Raw genomic sequence first — 21,682 nt, forward strand, 5'->3', positions numbered from 1 at the left:
GTCCCGCTTTACATTTCAAGCCGAGCAGGCAATCTTGGATGGCATGGTGTGCTCCCTGTAGGCCAGAAAGGACAGTATTACAGGCGTGCTTCACGTAGCTAGTCGACACATGAATACGCCGTGTCGTCTCCAGTTAAAATTGCTCCTGTCTTCGGTTCTGAGCCGTCGCCGGTCCATGACTAGTCAATATACGAGGGCTGGTTTCAAATATCTCGCGTGCAGCCCCGAGGATGAGGAATTGGGTTATTTTGATCGTTTCTAAACTATTCGCGTACGAATATATTTTATCGATCAGCTGAAAACAAAACAGCCCTGGTGGAACCACAGCACCGTAAAACACTGTGTAGTTCTTTAGGCTTGTGAATGTTTTACGAAATGTAATAAACCGGCTATGGACAACCTCAGAAAATCTCGCTACTATCCGAGAGTTGGCTTAATTATTACCATAGGTTTGTCCTTTTCTAACCCCCACCCCCACCAACCCCCCGCCACCAACTCACTAATGAGGATATGCAATGTTAGACAAGGGGGAAGATGGCAAAGAAGTAAGGCGATTCTATTCTATTGAATGTTCTATTCAAATCTGTCGTTGTTAATTTAGAAAGGTAAACTACAAACTAAAAACTGTTGTAAAATGATTTTCATCTCTCCACACAAGCGGATATCTTTAACATAAGTTTTGATGTTTTCTCCTGAAATCTTAGCACTCCTCATCTGAATTATTCGGGCATTGTGTCAATAAATTTAAATATTAAACATATGGAAAACATTTTGTCCATTCAGTACACCGCTCGCCTCAATCGGAATCCATGCTGAAATTATATCGCCACCAAAACAGCATTAAACAGCAGTGTAAGTGACTACAGAACAGTTCCAGAATCGAGAGCCAACCTGACTTCCTATGAGCAGGCGGTGCGATGCTGCGTTGCGTGTCTTGAATTTGAGACCTCTGCAGTTGTAGAGTTATAGAGGTCTATAGCACTGAAAGGGCCATCGAATCTACACCAAGCAAAATCAACCACATATTCTAATCCCAATTCCCAGCACTTGGGTCATAGCCTTGTATACCTTGGCATTGCATCCAAATACTTCTTAACTGTTATGGTGGTTTCTGCCTCTATAACACGTATAGGCAGTGAGTGCAACATTCACACGGCCCTTTGAGCGAAAAAAAATCCTCACCAAGTTTAGAATTCAAGTTAGTTTAAAGAGTGTTCCGGAGATCGATTAACTTGGGGGCAGTTTGCAAACGGGAGGACATTTGAGGTGAATGTTGTGTGGTATTATTGCCATCAGTGCTCTGATTTACCGACCAGGAGCAGAGCTGTGAAAGTTGTAGGCAAACAACGCTGCAGAGGGCTCGGTCCTGGACCTGATTACTATAGGTTTGTTTTATTTCTCCCTTAACTCACATATGAAGACATATAAAGTTATTTAACTTCATACTTATAACATATTCCTATAACGGGCAGTACAATACAGTACGCTACAGAAATTGCCGGAGAAACTCCGCAGGTCTGGCAGCATCTGTGGAGAGGGAAACAGAATTAACGTTTCGAGGCCAGTTGCCCCTACTTCAGATCTGGAGAAAGGTGGCTGGACTCGAAACATGAACTCTTGTATTTTTTTTCTCTCTCTCTCCACAGATGCTGTCAGACCGGATGAGTTTCTCCAGCAATTTCTGTTTTAGTTTTAAAAGATGCCCGAGCCGAGTACCCCGATGCTGATTGGAAGTTGGTCCAAGACTGTGCACAAGCAGCGCCTCCACAGGCAACTTGTCCAAGCGAAAGGACCGCTGCCGCCTCATCAATAGCGCCCTCAACATAAACTCTGGCTGGCTCGGTGGTGTAATGTGCGGGCTACAGGAAGGAGGAGCAGGGTCGCTCAAGACCGTGGTTTCAAGTTACCCGTGGTAGTGGTGTGGGAGGGAATGAGGAGTTTCAAAGGAGTTAGACTGAGACAATGGAAACTAGACACGAGGGACATGTGACGAGCAGTTGATTCGACATCGCCCATTTCAGACTCTTTCCGAAAGTCTAACTGACTGCCACTATACAAAATAGATACAAAAGTAAAATTGTTTTTTTCCTAAAAAGCATCTAATTCAGCTGTTGGATGGAGGTGAAGCTTGTTACAATTCAATACCAAGGTCAAATCTGAAATAGGGAAGTCTATTGTCCTTTTGTTTTCCCATTCAGCCATACAACGCAATCCCAACCTGAATTCGTTGACCTCTAACAGTCAAGTATCTCTATTTTGAACCAAGATGTCAATTCACTCTCCCTTTAAATGACAGACTCAGGACGATAATGGGATTCTTTGTGTTAAACTGTGATCCTATTCGCGTCCACCTTCCCCACCCCACCCTCGCATCAAATGTCATCTGGATTCAGCTGTAAGAAATTTCTAGGTTGAACTGTAGAAAAAAAGATCAAAAGTTGAGTCACACAACAGCCCGGACTTTCCGTCCATTTATTTAAAAGGCTGGAGTTACATCGAGCTGGTTCTGTTACAAACTTGCCAACCGCCCAGCCCTTTAATCTCACAGTGATGCATGCCTACGCGTATTGTGTGAACTTCTTACAGATATATAGGGACCACTTCAAAGGAAAAAACAACTTCCTGATTCTCAAACTTTGCCCACCATCAACAAGACATAAGTCAGGAGAATAATGAAATGTTCACTATTTGCCTGGATGCGAGCAGCATCAAAAAACAATGGAGAAGTCCAAGGCAACCACTGACACTGCGCCAGCAATGTGTAACATCTACAAGATACACCAAGGCTACTTCAACAGCATCTTGCAAACTGGCAATCTCTACCATCTAGAAAGGCAATGTAGCAGATGCAGGGGTACATCAGCATCCGCAAGTTCCTCTCTAAGTCACTCACCATTCCCAGTTGGAACTATATTGACATTTCTTCACTGTTGCTGAGTCAAAATCCAGGAATTCTCTCTGAAACATCACATCACAATAACTTATCTTAAAACGTACTGAAAGTCAGATATAGATAATGCAAAAAAACACATACACATTCTGTAAGAGATGATCAAAACCAAGTGAGATTGATTTAATAAATGCTCCCTACTGACATAAAGTAGTCCAAAATGGATTTAATGTCAACATAATGCATGGAGTGTAATTCCATTATGCCGACAGGATTAAATTGGGAAATTGCCAATTGACCCCACTATTTAAGGAAGATATGAATGATAACCTAGAAAACTGTGGGCCTTCAGTTTAATGTCAGTTGGGGGGAAGTCACTAGAAACTGTTATTGGGAATAATGTGATGGGCAATGTGGACAAATCTGAGCTGATTAGAGAGAAACAGAATGGATTCGTGAAGGATAAAAGATGCCCACCTTGAAGAAGTTATCCTCCTCCCTCTGGAAAATAAAACTTTCCTGTTCCTCTGATGTTGCGTGGCCTGCTGTGTTCCTCCAGCTCCACACTGCGTTATCTCTGACTCCAGCATCAGCAGTTCTCACTATCTCTTTCTTGTGATGAACCAACCAATGTTGTAGCAGTAATAGGCTATGAACTTCTAGCTGGCATGCAACAAGGTTCCACCTGTTATGATAATAACTGATGGCACATTTGGACAAATAAGGCCTAGCTTGATAGATTATATGTATCTTAATTATTGTTTAGTTAGTTAACAAGATGATTAATTACTGAAGCATTAAAGAAAATGAGACTGTAAAGGTTCTTTAACAACATAAGCTTATTGCACAGCAGAAAAAAAAACAGTGATACATACATACACTGGAGTTAGAACAATTTTAACACATGCATTAATACAAGTCTTCCAGGACTATCTAATTCGCAGACTCATGTCAAAGGAATTATACTCCTATCTTAATTGCTTATGTTTCTACTTAACTGGCTTCTTCCAGTTTCTTTCTCTTGAACTGTAGAGACAATTTTATGATTCCTCTCTGAGTCTGATGGCACAAACTTCTCACAATTCAGATGAAATAAATGTTTCAACATAACAAACTCACCTGGCTTAGAGACTTCACAAACTAGAAAAATCTCTGTTACTTCACTGACTAGTTTCTTCAGAATTGAACAATCTTCTGCTGGGAGAAAAACTGAGACATACTTCTGAATTTGACACTTGATCCTTCTAAACTAAAAATTTTGGTGTTTTCAGAGCTGAAAACAAAACTAATGTCTTAATGTGCATGCACTTGCTGTCATAAACCCAAAAGTATAAATATCTTATCTATTAACATTGCAGGGGTTCTCCCAAGTCCTTGAATGCAGTAATATATCTTCTTGGAACTGGAAAGTTTAGATCAGTGCTCCAGAATTATTTTCTGATCTCTACTTTTTAAAAAGTACCACAGCACTAGCTCACATCCATATGCTTCTCTTCTTAAAACAATCCAAATTCCAAATTTGATAATATATTTTATAAACCTGTAATCACACACTTGAAAGTTAACAAAAATGAAAGCCATTGGAATTAGTGTTGAACTATTGGCTTGGACAGTGATTTCTTTTTTAATAACAGAAGTCACAGAGTGTACAACATATTGCTCCATTTGTTAGGATGTGATAAGAACATAAGAACTAGGGGCAGGAGTAGGCCATCTGGCCCCTCAAGCCTGCCCTGCCATTTAATAAGATCATGGCTGATCTTTTTGAGACTCAGCTCCACTTACCCGCCCACTCACCATAACCCTTAATTCCTTTACTGTTCAAAAATTTATCTAGCCTTGCCTTAAAAACATTCAGCGAGGTAGCTTCAACCGCTTCACTGGGCAGGGAATTCCACAGATTCACAACGCTTTGGGTGAAGAAGTTCCTCCTGACCTTAGTCCTACATCTGCTTCCCTTTATTTTGTGGCGATGCCCTCTAGTCCTAGTTTCACCTGCTAGCGGAAACAACCTCCCTGCCTCCACCTTATCTATTCCCTTCATAATCTTATATGTTTCTATAAGATCTCCCCTCATTCTTCTGAATTCCAATTACTATAATCCCAGTCTACTCAGTCTCTCCTCATAATCCAACCCTCTCAACTTTGGAATCAACCGAGTGAATCTCCTCTGCATCCCCTTCTCAAGTAAGGAGACCAAAACTGCACACAGTCCTCCAGGTGTGACCTCACCAGGACCCTATACAGCTGCAGCATAGCCTCCCTGTTTTTAAACTCCATTTCTCTAGCAATGGCAGACAAAATTCCATTTGCCTTTTTAATTACCTGCTGCACCTGCAATCCTACTTTTAGCAATTCATGAACAAGGACATCCAAGTCCCTCTGCACAGCAGCGTGCTGCAATTTTTTACCATTTAAAACATAGTCCATAGTGATGCGTGATGCTCCACAGAAATCTATACTGGCTTGTGGCATTTTTTTTTCCTGAATTGATAATGCCTTAAGTAAAACAATTAGAGACCTCCATATACAACTGTATTGACAAAACTAAGTCAGGGTAGCATGGCAAGTAGCGTAATAGAAAGTAAATTGATGTTACAAAAGGAAAATACTTCCAGATTCTGGAAATCTGAAATAAAAGCAAAAAGTGTTGTAAAAACTCAATAGGTCTGACAGTATCTGTGACAAGAGAAACAGAGTTAATATTTTGAATTATGTATTTCTCTTCTTTGTAATGGAGGAGATAGAAATGTGATGGGCATTATCCTGTTAGAAGGAGAGAGGGTGAGATAGAACAAAAGTGGAGATCTAGGTTAGAGGACAGAACAGACTAAAAACCATATTATGGAAGAAAATGCAGTATGAGTGGTTACGGTTGTAGTAAAGAAACAGAGCATTGGTATAGACTTGGTGTTAATGGTAAAATAAAGATCATCTCTGTCTGAAAGCAAAACATGTAGATAAGGATACAGATAGGCCTTTTGAAAGTCAGTGTTCGTGGTTTGTAGATGTTGACCTTAAGGTTGAGGCTAGGAAGCTGAAATGTGTCTCCTTAAAAAAGAAGGTAGTAAGTCTAAAACATGCATTGAGCTTCTCTGAAACACTACAGCAGGCTGAGTACATAAATGTGAGCATGGAAAAAGATGGTGAATTAAAATGGTAAGCAATCGGAAGTTCATGACCTGGAAGGTCAAGCTTGTGGACTGAGTGGAACTGTCCAGCAAAGCAATACCCCAGGGTCCATTTGATCTCCCTAATGTAGAGGAACTGATTGATCTGGAAGGACAGCTTGGAGTCTTCATCAGTGAGGTGTTGCACCTCCTGGCATTACATGGAAGGATGCTGTCAGTGGAGAGAAGGTGTTGGGTTTAATGGAGTAGTGGATGAAGGATGGAATAGTCAGAATGCTGACAGGGGAGAGGAGGGCAAGATATGACTACTGGTGGCATTATGATGGTTATCTTTTAAAGGGCAGAGGATGATCCTTTGAATGTGGAATCTGTTGGGCTAGAAATTGAGCACAAAGGGAACCTTGTCACAATTCTGGGAGGGAGGGGAATGGATTAGGGTCTTGTCAACCATAATAGTGAGGAATTCTTTGTCGAGGAGAAAGGAAAATATGTTCTGAAAGGTTGGATCATCAGAAGTAATACAACAGAAATGGAAAAACTGGGATAATATAAAAGAGTCCTTATGGGAGGAAGGATGTGTAAAAGTGTATTTTTGATTGCTGTGAGAGATGATGGGCTTGCAATGAATATTTGTAGGCAACCTATTCTTAGAAATGGATACAAAGAAACCAAAGAAGATAAAGGAAGTGTCAGAAATGGGATGGACCATGTGAAGGTCAGAGAAAGTTAGAGATTGGAAGCAAAAATTGATTATTTTTTCCATTTCTAAGTGAGAGCATAAAGTGGCATAAATACTATCATAGATGTACAAGGAAGAGTTGGGGAGAGGAGGCCTGAGTAGGACTGGAATACGGAATATTCAACACGCCCTACAAAAGAACTAATAGGACCCATGTGGGTACCCATAATGGCAGCATTCTCTCAGTCCAGCTATCACATTGCTATCAAACCTCACCATTAAGGGCGAGGCTGTTGTTGTCTGGTGCACCAATCTGAAACCTTCAGAGGCTGAGCATGCACTCTCAGACATTCCTTCCTACCTCGCCTGGACCATGGCACTGCTATAGATAGTCAAAAAGAGTGAGGTGGTCAAGTACAGAAGTTATTTCAAGCTAATGGACAGGTTGGAAAAAAATAATGTGAGGTGGTGAGATACACTGAGGATTTGCAACTAACACGCCATATTAGCTCTCATTACATAAATATGAGACATGGGTCACATGCTGAAGAATTCAATGAACTTTGATTACAAATTCTGGTATTTACACACAGCATGTACATGCCAATTACAAGCACTTGCATGTCTGGGCTCAAGCTAAGCAATTCCGGTGTACTGCAGCACACCTCTCTGTAGGTAATGCTACAAGAGGGACAAGAGCTCAATAAAATGTAGACTATGCTTTATACCATTGTACATGCGCTGAGAACATCATGAGCATGTCTCTTAATGGTTCATGGTATATCTGCTGTAAGACATAACGGAAGAGTTATAATAGAATTTTGACCTTTATCTGAAAAGAGCTGGAATGCAAAAGGTTGTTAGATACCATTTGGAGTACTGTGATCAGTTCTGGTCATCACATCTTTGAGAAGGTACAGTGCAGATTTACCAGGGGGTACCAGGACTAAAAGGATTAAATTATAAGGACAGGTTGTTTTACATTATTAATAATTAATTGCTGCTTATTATAATGATTCTGATTTTAGTATTTCTTTTTCATTATAATTATTATTATAACACTATCATGCAAATACGGAGATCAAATTACCTATTTGTTTTACACTGTTTATTGCACAATTATTTATTTTATTGTTGTCAATCAAGCATTGTACTGTCCAGTAAGAGAGGGAAGAGAAAGTGTGGGCTGTTGTTGAATGGGGATTTGGAGTTGTGTTTACCTGAATCACAGTCGGATATGTTATTCACAAATAGCTTGGCCAGCAAAGAGTTGTCTAGAATGTTGCTGCTCCTATTCTTTCTCTTTGAGCTTTTCCTCCTGCTCTGCAGCTGCTCATCAAATAGTTGGTTGGAAGGGTTGTCCCACCATGATGCTGAGGTTGTGCAGCCAGCATCAACACACCAGGAATCTTGATGCATTTTCTGCTGAGTATTGCAAGGCTCCTGCTGCACAGTCCAAGCACTGTAGGAGTTGTTTCAGCATGTTAATTGCCTGGTCTGTCATATTTTATGTGGTACAGCGTGGCTTTCATTTTATATATGTTGTGAATGGGTACATGGGTAATGAATGTGAGTCAGAAGTCACGAGGTTAACAAATAGCTTTGTTGCCCTTTATACATCCTTTGGCTGTATGGTGCCTCAAATGCAGATGGAAAAGTAAACTGATAAAAAATGAAGGCATGTTGACTGCATCCAAGATACCAGATGCTGTCCTCTCTGAGGGACTGAATATGGTCATACACAAGCTGGATCTTCAAGGGAGTAGAGTTCCTTTCAGTTGTGGAACCCCCAATCTTTGTGGTGACATGTGGTGCTCTCAGTGTGAAGTGTTAACCATCAATTTCTCCCTCCACCATGGGGAAGCCAGCAATTCTCGTGAAACCACATGTTTACTCTGCCTGGTACTCCAGCAGGAAAGAATTAAATGTTGTCAGCTTTCTTTCAATAGAAAACCTCATTAATCTCCCAAGTGCAACAGTATATGACAAATTGCATGTTGTTGCAAATTTCTCCAGTTCTAGCCTGGAAGAAAATTAGTGCATTGAAGTTTATCAGCACGATCACCTTTTGCAGCCACTGGCAATGCATTGCATGAAGAGGGCACACTTCAGCAAGGATGTTCATCACTGTTTATCACTGAATTCAAGTAGGAGAGTTACTCCCTAAGTAACCTGGGTGGATATGGACTTCTGCTGAAAGCCCAGCTCTCCCTAGTCCTCTTCCTCCAACTTCCAACTGGAGAAGAGAATCTTTACTGTTGTTATTTGATCTGGTCTATGTGCCCCATACTTCTACAATCGATTCGTACTGGGACCTCTGAAACGATCATCAAACCACTTAGATGTCTTACTAACTCCACAATGCTACTAATGAAGAGCATTCACTTATTTTCACAGTTTTCTCATTAGATGAGAATAAATAAAATGTCTCTTTGCCAATGTTGATTAACTTGTATTTTCACTTTTTATTTCAGATATTCACCATTTTCAGTTTTTCTTCTTCATTGTACTCATATGTGTGAAGTTTGTCACCATTTCACAAACAGCATGTCAACAAGATGGGACATTAGCACTGTTGTATTTGTGATTGCAGCTGATCTGCACAGAGGTGGAATGAGTAGTTGTATTTAGCTTTATTAATTTTTTAAATTTAAAATGTTTAAGATTGAGAAAGAGAAAAGTAACAAATGTGTTCTTAAAAAATAGAACAAATTGAAAATGCAAAATACATGCTCAGGTCTTCTGCAAGCATCTCCTTGGATTCAGCACTGTTAGTTGCTCTCTTAAGCTGACAAGCCACCTTATCTTTTTAATGGTTGTTGATGCCAATTGTTTTGTATCTGACAGCATTTTCTTGGGGTTTAGAAGTATAACAAGAAAGCTCTTTTGGGGTGTCAACTAGACCTCCTTGTGTTAAAATTATGTACTTTTTTAACCTCTCTGAAGCTAGACTGGGTTAACAATAGGAGAGGATATGGTTATTTGCTATGGATCATAAAGTGCCTTATTCATGATATATAAAATATAAAGAAAATGAGTTTGGCACATTCATTAAATTTCCATTTGTACAATTACAAAAAGAGAGAATACATATAGACTCAGTAACTTGATGAAAATTCTTATTTAACTTGGAAAAAATGGATTCACTGATAATGCTGAAGCCACTTCCTTCTCACAGTCTTTCTGTTGTCTATCTGACTTCAGGTGTCCATTGACACTTAAAAAGTTTCCTTTCCAAGCCTGCACGGAATGAAGAAACTTATCAAGACCAAAAGTCTACATGTCTCCAGAATGAGTAAATACTGAGAATGAATGGGTGAAGTAACTTCCCTGTCATTAGATGGCCTATCCAAAAGCAAGCTAATCAGGGAATATTACTTCTTGCCAGACAAGCTTCATTTCAGCATTCATGCTTGGATTGTCTTCATGGAAAAAATGGTTACAGAATCTCAATGCATGACAGCAGTTATAGATACAATTTCTATCCCACGAATGGGCTGACCTGTTTAGTGCTGAATACCTCAAGTGGAATGCTGGTCATGTCCCTCTGATTCCATTATGCATTCCATTTATACCACACATTAAGCAAGTATTAAAAGATGAGATCAAATTTAATTTAAGACATAACAAAACTAATGTGTGGATTAGTGTTCCATCACTCTGAAATATTTACTCAGTTACCTGCTCCCAGTCACAATGTTATCCCTATAAACATGAAAACGGATTGCACACGGTACATCAGAGATAATAGCCACACTTTTACTTGTCTCTGGCATCTCTATGTTGTTGTTACTCATTGTTTCTATTCTACCTTCTGGCTTCTTCTACTGTGCTATTTGTCCCTCAATTCCTTTTGCTTCTTTCTTCATTCTCACCTGCACTTTCAACCTGCAGCTAACTCATGTGATTTTGATGAATTTTAAATGAATTAATATTAATATGAAAACTGTTTATCTGCTTACCTGATAAGATGTTTAAAGGTTCTAAAACGAATGCGACAAGGTGTTTCAGCACTACTCACAAGGCAAAATTATTATCAATTTTAACTCCATAAATCTTTTTTTTCCATTTTAGTTGAAAACAAACGGGCCAGAATGTGCTAGAAACTGAAGGAAAATACCACTGGATTGATTAGTAAAAATGCATCTTGGAAATTGAGGCATGTTAAACATGCTCAGGCTGCATTTCCAAACTCAGAGTCACAGCTCTGACAAAAACCTTTGAGGACTAGCTTGAAAACCTAGTGCAATGCGATCTGGCAAGGTTCCAAAATGAGCAGAAAATGCTATCAAATTTGCATGATCCATCATAATGAGTGATATTTTGCAGCACATTTGAAATATATTTGCATATAGGAACTGGGCCCTAACATCTGTTTCAGGTTCTTGGTGCAAAATTGGTTTGCTCAAATGCAGCCAGCAATAAAGATCATCTACACAAAAAAGTACCAATCACTGCCCGGAAAGCAATAGTTGCTGGCCCTGAAATCGCTCTCTCTCTCTAGCCTCCAGATACTGGTATTTTCAACCCCTGAACTCCTTCACCCCATCAATTGATCAAAGTTCCTGACTCCAACATTCTTCCGCTGATCTCTGAGCACAATCTCAAACCTGTGCTCAAATTACTGTAGAAAACCATCTCTGGTGCACAGAAATCCTCCTTGCAAACCATTTGGTTAACTCAGTAAAACTAAGCTGTGATAGCATGCTCTCAATACCAGGTATGCGGTATCTTGTAAGAGCTGCAGTGCTAGGGATTATGTCCTGATATTCGATGGTACAGATAAGCACTGAACGTGGAATGCATCTACTTGTTTTATGTGACACTGGTATGATGTTCATGCCTAACATTCATATAGAAGCACTGTGAGAACCATTATCTACTACCGGTCTTTGTTTTAATACAGCCTCCATAGGGGTGATCATATAGATGCCTGAATGACAGAATCGTGCGAGACATCCAGCGAAGTCTATTTCGATGTTGCATTTTTGATGTCTCTGCCAGGTGGCAGGGAGAGTTTCTCACTAGGCAATGGTGAGTTGCCTATCAAGGATAATTATAGCTTGTTAAATGCTTTATCATCAGCATAACTTGTCTCATTAATATACAACTTCCTATCTTACCAAACATGCTGAATAAAGTAGATATTGATCATTCTGAAATGGAAGTCAAAGCGTGTACCTGGCAATTTCAACTCACTAATTGCTTCAAAAGACTTTCATTTTTGACACCGGGCACCAAAATCTCAGGGTACACTCAATGGGCACCAGCCACATACATCCACAGGCATTGGCATCTAACATATGCCAGTCTCTGAGAACTCTCATGGCACATCTTCAATTCACTTACTGTACATTTCTGCATTTCAATGCTGCATCTTGGGCATTGTAACTATCACTGCAATTCTGTTGTAAGGATAATGTTTTCTTAGGGACACACATGAAGCTCATGAATTGGACCAGGCTGCATCTTCAGATTCTTCACTTGATCTCTTAATGCTTACTCACTCTGAACCCACCTGGAGGCTCACAGCATCCCTGCCTTGCATTGCCTCATATTAGCTTTTTTTTGGACTTTGGCCCCTGAGCCAGAGATACCAGGCTCACAGTATTGCTGTGCCATTTAGCGCAGACAAAAATCTAGGAATCTTGTCACGGTTGTCAGCAGTCCTCGGTCAAGCCAATGGACCTAGCCTGTACTCAGGGGTTCCTGGCACAGTAAAACAAGGGCAGCCTCTGATCAGAGTCCAGAGACTTGGACACAGTCAGCAGCCATTTAGGACCATCAAAGCCAGGATGCTTTGTACATAATGGGTGAGGAGTTGAATGTCGGACAAGTCACCATCTGTCTCGACTCTTTCTGCTTATTTGGGGGTTGTTTCCCTCAAGGAATGAGAGAAGTAGGTATTCCACGAGATGAAATTGTGTGAGACAGCTGTTAATTTTTGTGCAGCTGGAGAGGTGTCGGAGTGAGTAGAGCAGTGCAGGGTTAATGGTGTCAGGGGCTGGGATGGGTGACAGTGGGTGAGGGAAAATATTGCAGGCAATAGTGAGAGTGGTAGAGGATGAGACCTGGTGGGAGGTGGGCACAGTGGTAGAGATAATATGAGTGTGAGGTACTGAAGAGAAGAGGTTGCACTTACACCAGTGGAGTGGAGAAGAACATTGACGTCCAGACAGCTGAGACTGCTCTAACGTAGGCCGCAATCTCAGGCCAGGCTGGCATTGTCTGGTGTTGTGGTTTCCTCTGGTGGTCCTGGGAGAAGAAAATGTCCCGTCTGAGCACTGACCCATCCAACAGGAAGTCCAGGGTCCTGCCAACAAAATTACCTGTCTGCCACGTCCAAGCAAGGATAAGTGTAGATAGTTAATGAAGCGAGTTTGGTAAAATATGTTGAGGACACTTGCTGCCCTTGTAATGAAAAACAGTCCAAAAATTGTGGCACAACTGGCGCTTAGCCAAAAATAACATAAGATTCAGCACGATGCTTCCACCTATCAGTGACCTTGCTGAATGTTGAGTTATCTGTTGCCAGGCGATGGGCAATTTCATCATCCAAACTGATGTTATTGAAGCAGATACTCCCACGATGGTAAAACTTAGAACTTAGGTGTATTGCTGATTGTAACAATGGGGACTTGGGATTTGTGGCTAGGGATAGATTAGTACTACATCTTTGCCTATTTCAGACTCATTCTAAGTTTGAAGTTTTCTTGGGCAGCAGCAACATAGTCAACAAAATAGCTGGATGTCCTCTGGGGTAAATTAGAGCACACTTAGTAATCTTACTGTGATCTTTATGCAAGCTATGAGCCTTTGCAGATTCAACAGTTTACCAGCTACCCTGAACTGAAAGTGTCCTATACTGAAACCTCTGAATACGTGAAGCAGCAGAGAGGGCACCCTGGTGAAAAAGAGTCATTATGCCAACTTACTTGGGGCATTGGTGAAATAAAAGGCATCTGAGAGCATTCCATTCTACACCTCACTTGCCATCATTCTGTCACAAAATGGATAAATGACCCTGATCTTTTTAGGGGAACATATTTGTGCAGGAGCCTTCACAGTTAACTGTGTTAAATACCTTGGTCAGGTCAATATGAATACCATATAGGGCTTCTCATTCTGTGTGCGTGATCTTTCCTGAATTTAATGTGCCACAAAGATCACGACAACTATCTATTCAAAGTTAGTCATGGTATTACAAAAGAGCCACAAAACATCATGACTTTTTTTCCATTCCAGAGGCTCTGACGTTATTTTTTAAAATCCTCTCTCACCACAGAAGCAGTACCAGACGACTGGAAGATAGTCAATGTGGTACCATTATTCAAGAAGGGTGATAGAAATATCTCAGGAAACTACAGGTCAGTATGTCTCACATGTGTGAAGGAGAAACTATTGAAAAAAATTTCTGAGAAACAGAATTAATCTTCACTTGGAGAGGCAAGGATTAATCAAGTAAGATTGCATAGCTTTGAAAGGGGTAGATCATGACTAAAAAATTGAATTTTTCAAAGAGGTGACTGGACACATCGATGAGGGTTGTGCAGTTGATTAGTCTACATGGACTTTAGTAAGTCCTCTTGACAAAGTCTAGCATGGTAGTCTGTTTAATAGGCCAAGATTCCATGGGACCCAGGGCAGTTTGGCAAATTGGATCCAAAGTTGCCAAGTAGCAGGAAGCCAAGGGTAATGAACAAAAGGTGTTTTGTGACTGGAAGACTGTGTCTAGAGGTCACCACAGGGTTTGGTGCTGGGTCCCTCCTTATTGGTGTGCACATTAATGATCTAGATAGGTAGGAAGTATGATCAGTAATTCCGTAGATGGCATGAAAATTTGTGGTGTGTTAAGCCGTAAGGAGTAAAATCTTAGAAATATAGATGGTCTGAATAGAGGCAAATGGAATGTAATCCTGAAATGTGTGAGATAATGCACTTTGGGAGGGCTAACAAGGCAAGGGAGTACACAGTAAATAGTAGGACCCTAGTGAGTACAGAGAGTCAGAGGGATCTTGGTCCATGGATCCTTGAATGTAGCGGGACAGGTGGGTAAGGTGATTAAGAAAGCATTTATAGTTAGGGTACTGAATATAAAAGCAAGGAGGTTATGATAGAGCTGTATATAACATTAGTAAGGTCCAGCTGGAGTACTGTGTGCGGTTCTGGCCACCACACAATAGAAAGGAGGTGATTGTACTAGAGAGGGTGCAAAGGAGATTCGCCAAAATGTTACCTAGGCAGGGGCAATTCAGCTATGAAGCCGGATTTATTGTCCTTAAACAGAGAAAATGGAGGAGATCTGATTGAGATCTAGAATGTTCTGAGGAGAATGGACAGATAGATAAAGAGAAATGTTTCCCCTTAGTATAAGTGTTAATAACCAAGGGGCATGGTTATAACGTTAGGAGCAGGAGATTTAGAAGGAATTTAAGGAAAACCCTTCTCACCCAGAAGGTTTTTGAGTATCTGTAACTCACTGCTTGAAAGGCTGGTAGAGGCAAGAACACTCAGATGCTTAAGGACTATTTAGATCAGCTCTTGAAATGCCAGAGCATACAAGGCAATGGGCCAAATACTTGAAAGTGGGATTAAAGTAGATGAATGTTTGATGACTGGTGAGGACATGATATAAAATATGACTCTATGACTCTATTTCCTGGATAAGTGATATTTTTGACAGATAATCTCACTGGGTTGCTCATCATAAACATCTGACTGCACCTTGAGGAAATGACTTTCACCAGTGTTGGTTTAGTAATGGTAGACTGGGTAAGTCATAACAGACCCAGGCTTCCTTTCACCTGCAATCATTGTCAGACCTTTTGCTTTGTTCATTTGTCACCTTCTGAATTGCTAGCAATGCTGAGGTTCAAGCAATCTCCTTGGTTTACCGCCTCTCCCCGGTTTTAGCAAAAGGGAAGCAAAAGCACATGGTTCTGGGACCCAGATATCCCAGCACCAGATTTGAACAGAATTTTTATATTGCCTACAATTCTGCATTTTTGAGTAATGAAGTTCATATATATTGGCTAGAATTCTGCTAGCCCCTTGGCGATGGGCTGGGATACAGGAAGAGTGGCAAAATGGTGTGGGTAGGCTTCACAGGGTGCCTGATGCCTTTCCTTCAGAGTCAGTTTGCCAGGGCAGGAAAACTAGCATAAAAGCTGCCTGCTGACTGCTCAATTGAGTTACGTAAGTGGCCGATTCAGGGCATGTTCTCAGCTTTGTGGGCACTTTGCCTACACCAGGAATGGTCACTGCTGCATGTGGAGACACCCCAGTGAAATCTGACAGACCATCTATCTTTATAAATGCTCCTGCGATTTTTGTAAGGTTGGACTTGAATAAACTGGAAGGCCAGTTCAGAAATATTTGGGCTTACTCTGTTTTAAAAATAAAAGGATCAAAATTAACAAACAATTAAAAAGTTTTCATTGCATTTGACTGACGTGGATTTAGGACGCGGCTAACCTAAGTCAATTAAACAACATACTTTGTGACTAATAGGTATTATGCTTGTGGCAGTAAATGGAATCATAGCAACACAGCTGCTTGTTTAGAATTTTTTTCTCGACCTATATGCAGTTCAGAATTTAACTCATGACAATAAATCTCCCTTCTGCCCGAAAGGGAAACTTGAGATACGGATTTGAACATCACTGCCGGCATGTAGTAACCGCGCAGTCTACCACAAACTGACCTTGCCAATTATGTGGTGTTATGCAAAGAAACGGTTCTAAACCTGTCGGGATCATTTGTCCAAATACAAATATTTAACAGTGATAAATTATCCAGAAAAAAAACCTCCAGGAAAATCAACTGATCCTTGACAAGTGAGGTTTGAAATAGAAAACCAACTCTCTAACGCATATAATCTGTTTTAACTAAATGTGATGAAGAGGGGAATAACCAAAACCAGTATTGTTAACTTAAGTTACATTATCCCGTTGTAATCAGTGAATTTTCAGTTATATTGCTGCAACTGGCTAAGTTGCTGTAATTTTATTTATTCTCTTAACGATTTTTCCTGATTTACTTTGTTTTGTTCATAATTCCCATTATCTTCCCCTCTCTTAGGCAGACACTTGTGGCTCGGGATGATTTGCTTCCATACTAGAAATGAGTTCGCAGCTGACCGAAGAGCCCAATGTACAACTTATGTATTTTATATCATGGGGGGTGGGGTGCAGACATTATTCGGAGAGTGGGAAGGTAGGATGCCTCTCCTTACTCTGTTGGTGCTTGACTTCAGCTTTTTTTCAGCAATGAGAGTCAAAGTTGCACAGATCCTTCCTAGATGCTATCCTTCTGCTTTGGGTAGGGTTTCCCAGATGTTGGATGGGATGTTACAGTTTGTCAAACACGTTTTTAAGCATTTCCGGTACCCTGCAGAGGCTCACGTGTCAGGTCCAAGTACAGTGCTTGTTTCAGGAGTCTCACGTCAGGCATGTGGATGATATAGCCTGTCCAGCAGAACTAATTGAGAGTAGTCAATACTTTGATGCTCAGGATGTTAGTCTGATTGAGATCACTAACATTCGTATATCTATCCTGCCAATGGATTTGCAGGATATTGCGGACACAGTGCTGCTCGTACTTCTCCAGGTTTTTGAGGTGCCTGCTGTACGTAGCCTCTATCATATAGGAGGGTGGATATCACAATTGTTCTGTAAATCTTGAGCAATGTGTCAGGTTTGAGGTCCTTATCTACAAACATGATCTTCCTCAGGTGATCTTCCCAATGGTTGTGTTGAACATTGTTGTCAATGTTTGGCCTTGCTAACAGTAAGGTCACATGTGGAAAGTGGTCCATATTCTTATAGATTTTGATAACTGGAATGCGTGCCAGGGGGCAGTGCACTGAAGTGAGGTCAGGTTAATAGAGAACCTTTGTGTTATAAATATTTAGTGTAAGGCCTCAGAGAGAATGCTGACAATAGCTTGTAGGTCAGCCTTGAAAAGGTGTGTACACACAAAGATCATCTGTATTCAGGTGTTCAATGACATTAAACATGTGAAAAAAGTAAATCTTTTGGCCCCTTGAGTCAATATGAGTATGGGTTATGTATCTATATTTTGAATCATACAATTCCTGTCAACTCCAATACCCTTTCATTTCCTTGCTGAATGAGATACTAGCCACCTCTGTCTTAAAAATACTTAATGACGCCACGTCCACTGTTTTCTGAGACAGAGAGTTCCAAAATCACACAACCCTCTGCAAAGAATTCTCATCTCCGTCCTGAAAGGATAACCCCTAGTTTTAAAACATTGCTCCCCAAGTTCTGGACTGACCCACAAGATGAAGCAGAGAGGATGAAATGGATTTGGCCTGCCACAGTGAAGATAGAACAGGTTCCTGTTTGTTCTGTAAATTACACCACTCCAGCAGTGAGCGTACTGAGGGTGGGGTGAAGCAGTGCAGCAATGAAGATGAAGAGAGACATCACCGGGATAACACAGCCTTACTTGACCCCAGTCCGAATGTGAATTGGGTCTGTTGTTCTATTGTTGCTTAGGATAATGCCCTGCATGTCATCGTGAAGCAGGCAAAAGATGGAGACAAACGTTTGAGGGTAACAAAACAGAGGAGGACCCTGCAAAATGCCTACAGTTGACAATGTTGTAGGCTTTGCTGAGGTCAAAGGAGTTTGTGTTCAAGGGTTGGTGCCTTTCTCTTGTAGTTGTTGTGCAGAGAAGAATATGTCCGCTGTGCCCCTCAGAGGATATAATCTGCATTGCGACTCTGGAAGGAGCTCTTCAGCCACAGGGAGAAGGTGACTGAGGAAGATTCTTATGATGAATTTCCCTGTTATCAGCCCTAGGGAAAGTTCAGTGTAGCTACAGCTGTTGGATCAGTTGTCTTTCTTAAAGATGGTCACAATCCTATATCTCAGTGATCTCCTGACATGCTCTCCTCCTTGTAGATTAGGGGAATGAGTTCATGTAATCACACTATTTGTGCTTCTTTGTCATATATTAGTTCTTCGGCTGGGATTCCACCTTCTCCTGATACCTTTAGCTATCAAATGGCCTTTTCTATATTGTGCTGGGTTGGGATTGCGCTAAGATGGCAGCAGGAAGCAAGCTGTGAGATGTATTCAAGAATACTTGGATTGAGGACAGAGAGACAAACCACACTTGTTTTGGCTGTGGCAGGGTTTTGGATGGATTCTCACTGTAAGACTTAGCAAGGTCATAGAAGCATAGAATCTGCAGAATTTGGAAGTAGGCCTTTCAGCCCATCGAGTCCACACTGACCTACTGAAGAGCATCCCATCCAGACTCACACTTCCCCCTACTCTATCCCTGTAACCCTACAGTTCCCATGGCTAACCCACCTAGCCTGCACATCCCTGGACACTATTGGACAATTTAACATAGCCGATCCACCTAACCTGCACATATTTGGACTGTGAGAGGAGACCGTAAACCCACAGGGAGAACGTGCAAACACCATGCGAAAGCAGAAAAACATTTGCAAAATGTGTCACAAAATACCCAAAACTAGTATCAAAGGATGGAACCTTTGGATTCTACCAAGGGCAAGGAATTTAATTTTCTGTCGGTTATTTTGTCCTGCTGTATCACAGCCTGTGTGTTGTTTTCTTGAGTTGGTTACAGGTCAGGGGTCTCTCCAATGACAGTCCAACAATTTTGCAGTGGTCAGTATTGTAGGGCCATCACAAGCAATCGGGGGAAACTGTGTAATCATCAGTCAGGGATCTGCAAAGTCAGCAGTCAGGGTCTGGTCAGTGATGTGCAGAGGCTGCTCTTCAAAGTCAGTCAGAGATCTGGGGTGAGAAAAAATATAGAATTGTAACAGTTAAGATCAGAAATGGAGTTTCAGCAAATAAAGGAGAATTGCCAGGAAAAAAAAGAAAGGAGAGAAAGACAGGAATGAAATAAAGAAAGAACATGCCAAACACAAAATAAAAGGAGCGTAAGTTGAAATGGCTTGGGCTGTGGAGAATAAAGGAAGCTCTGGTGAGGAAACCACAGCTAAACGTCCAGCTTAAGAAATGAAGTATTCAAGTTTGCCCCTTTTGATTGTTGAGGAAGTGGTCATTACCTTCTTTATGTTGTTTGAAAGATTGGCATGTTGGGTAAAGTGGCCAGTCCAGCAATAGTCACTGCTGCCCCAGGGCAGCAGACAAGGAAAGCTCACAAAATTTATATTGTCTTAATTGAAGAGAGTGCAACTGACTGTGAGGCAGCAAAAAGAGCTATTTGTAGTGCACACCCATGCCAAAAACAGACAGGCAAAAACTCTGCATCTTCAAGAAATGGCTTGACAAGACATGCCTAGTATGTGAATGGCTTAAGCAGCTCATTTTTCACCAGTGGGTACAAGCACTTAAATTTGAGGATGTCTATGATAATTTTAGTGAAGTAAACTCCTCATGAAGAATTAAAACTCCATGCCATTTCCAATTCAGATTTGCATGGAGGAGCAAAGGTTTGCAGGGCCCAGACAGATAGCTATTATGACTGTTGACCAATATAGCTATAAGAAGTTCATGTCCAAAGGAACAATGACCATTAACTGTTTTAAACAGCCAGAGAAAGAAGTCAGCACTCTTCAAAACATTGAGTGGACACCAACCTTGTGGTGGAAAAATAAAAGATTTTCCACCAGGAAGCAAATCAAATTCCAACCTACTGATGAAAGGGCTCGTGGGAAAGAGTAGAGAGATGTTACTTGTCAAATTTTACTTCATTGTGGATCTGATAAACATTGGGGTATCCCAAGCTTGTCAGTGCCAGGGATAGATTTTTTTTTGGGAAACCCAGAGGGAAAAACCTGTAACAAAAGACAATAATACTGGGAAATTAATGTACTGGTCACAGTGAACCTCTATTTTGAGACAAATATGTCACATTTACCAGTTTTACCGTTTTATTATCCTTCTGGGGATTATTTGGCTTTTAGCAAAATATACCCTTCAAACAGCAAAGGATAGCCTTGAAGAGGATGCGGAAGCTTAAAAAAATGGGTAAGCAGCAAGTAGCAGAGAGGTCTGGATCTGATAGAGGTTCAAAAGGCCTGCAGGGGGCAGTAAAACTAATGGCAATCAAAATGATTGAAGACCAGTTACAGGAATTATATCAGCATGAACAGCAAATGGGCTTTGAACAAAGAAAGACACAGAAGTTGTACAAAGAGCAGTAAAGCCTCTAACATTTGAGGTCACTCGAATACCTGGAATTGGGGAAGAGAGTGCCTAATGAGGCAAAATCAGACAGGCTTCCTTCTATCAACTGGAGTTCAAAAAAGTAATAGGTGACTTGATTGAAACATGTATGATCCTGAGGGGTGTTGGCAGGGTAGATATGAAGAGGAGGTTTCCCCTCTTCTGGGAGAATCTAGAACAAATGGTCACTGTTTGAAAATCAGCAGTCACGCAATTAAAACAAAAAAAATGATGGTTTGTTTTGTTTCAGAGGGTCATAAGTCTTTGGATCTCCCCTCCTGCAAAAGTGGTGGAGGCAGAGTTCTTGAATATTTTTAAGGCAGAGATAAATAGATTCTTGTTAAGCAAGGGAATAAAAGATTATCAGGGATCTGTGAGAATGCAGATTTGAGGTTACAATCAAATCAGCCATGATTTTTTGAATGGCAGTACAGGTTTGAGGGGTTGAATGGTCTGCTCCTGCTTCTAACCTATAGGCTCCTGTGTATGACTGTACAAATTAAAAGAGCTGAAATCCAGCTAGAAGTGTCAGAAAAGGTCAGTTCAGATCCCAAATGAGTTAACATGGCCAGAGCTAGCCCAATAGGTATAAAAGAAGGCCAGAAATGGCCAGGTAAGGGGACTAAAGATGATAAGTAGAGCCAAAAACCTGGTTGGAAGGTGAAGCCTCACTTAGTGAAAGAGCTGTGGGGGAGTATAGCAGAAACTGAACAACCACCTGATGGCAGTGGTGGTCCAGGGAAAGTGGAAGAGGTGAGGCAAAACCCCCTTCCCAAACTAAAGG

This window comes from Rhincodon typus, chromosome 5 (assembly GCF_021869965.1).
Source record: "Rhincodon typus isolate 14 chromosome 5, sRhiTyp1.1, whole genome shotgun sequence".
Classification (NCBI taxonomy): Eukaryota; Metazoa; Chordata; class Chondrichthyes; order Orectolobiformes; family Rhincodontidae; genus Rhincodon; species Rhincodon typus.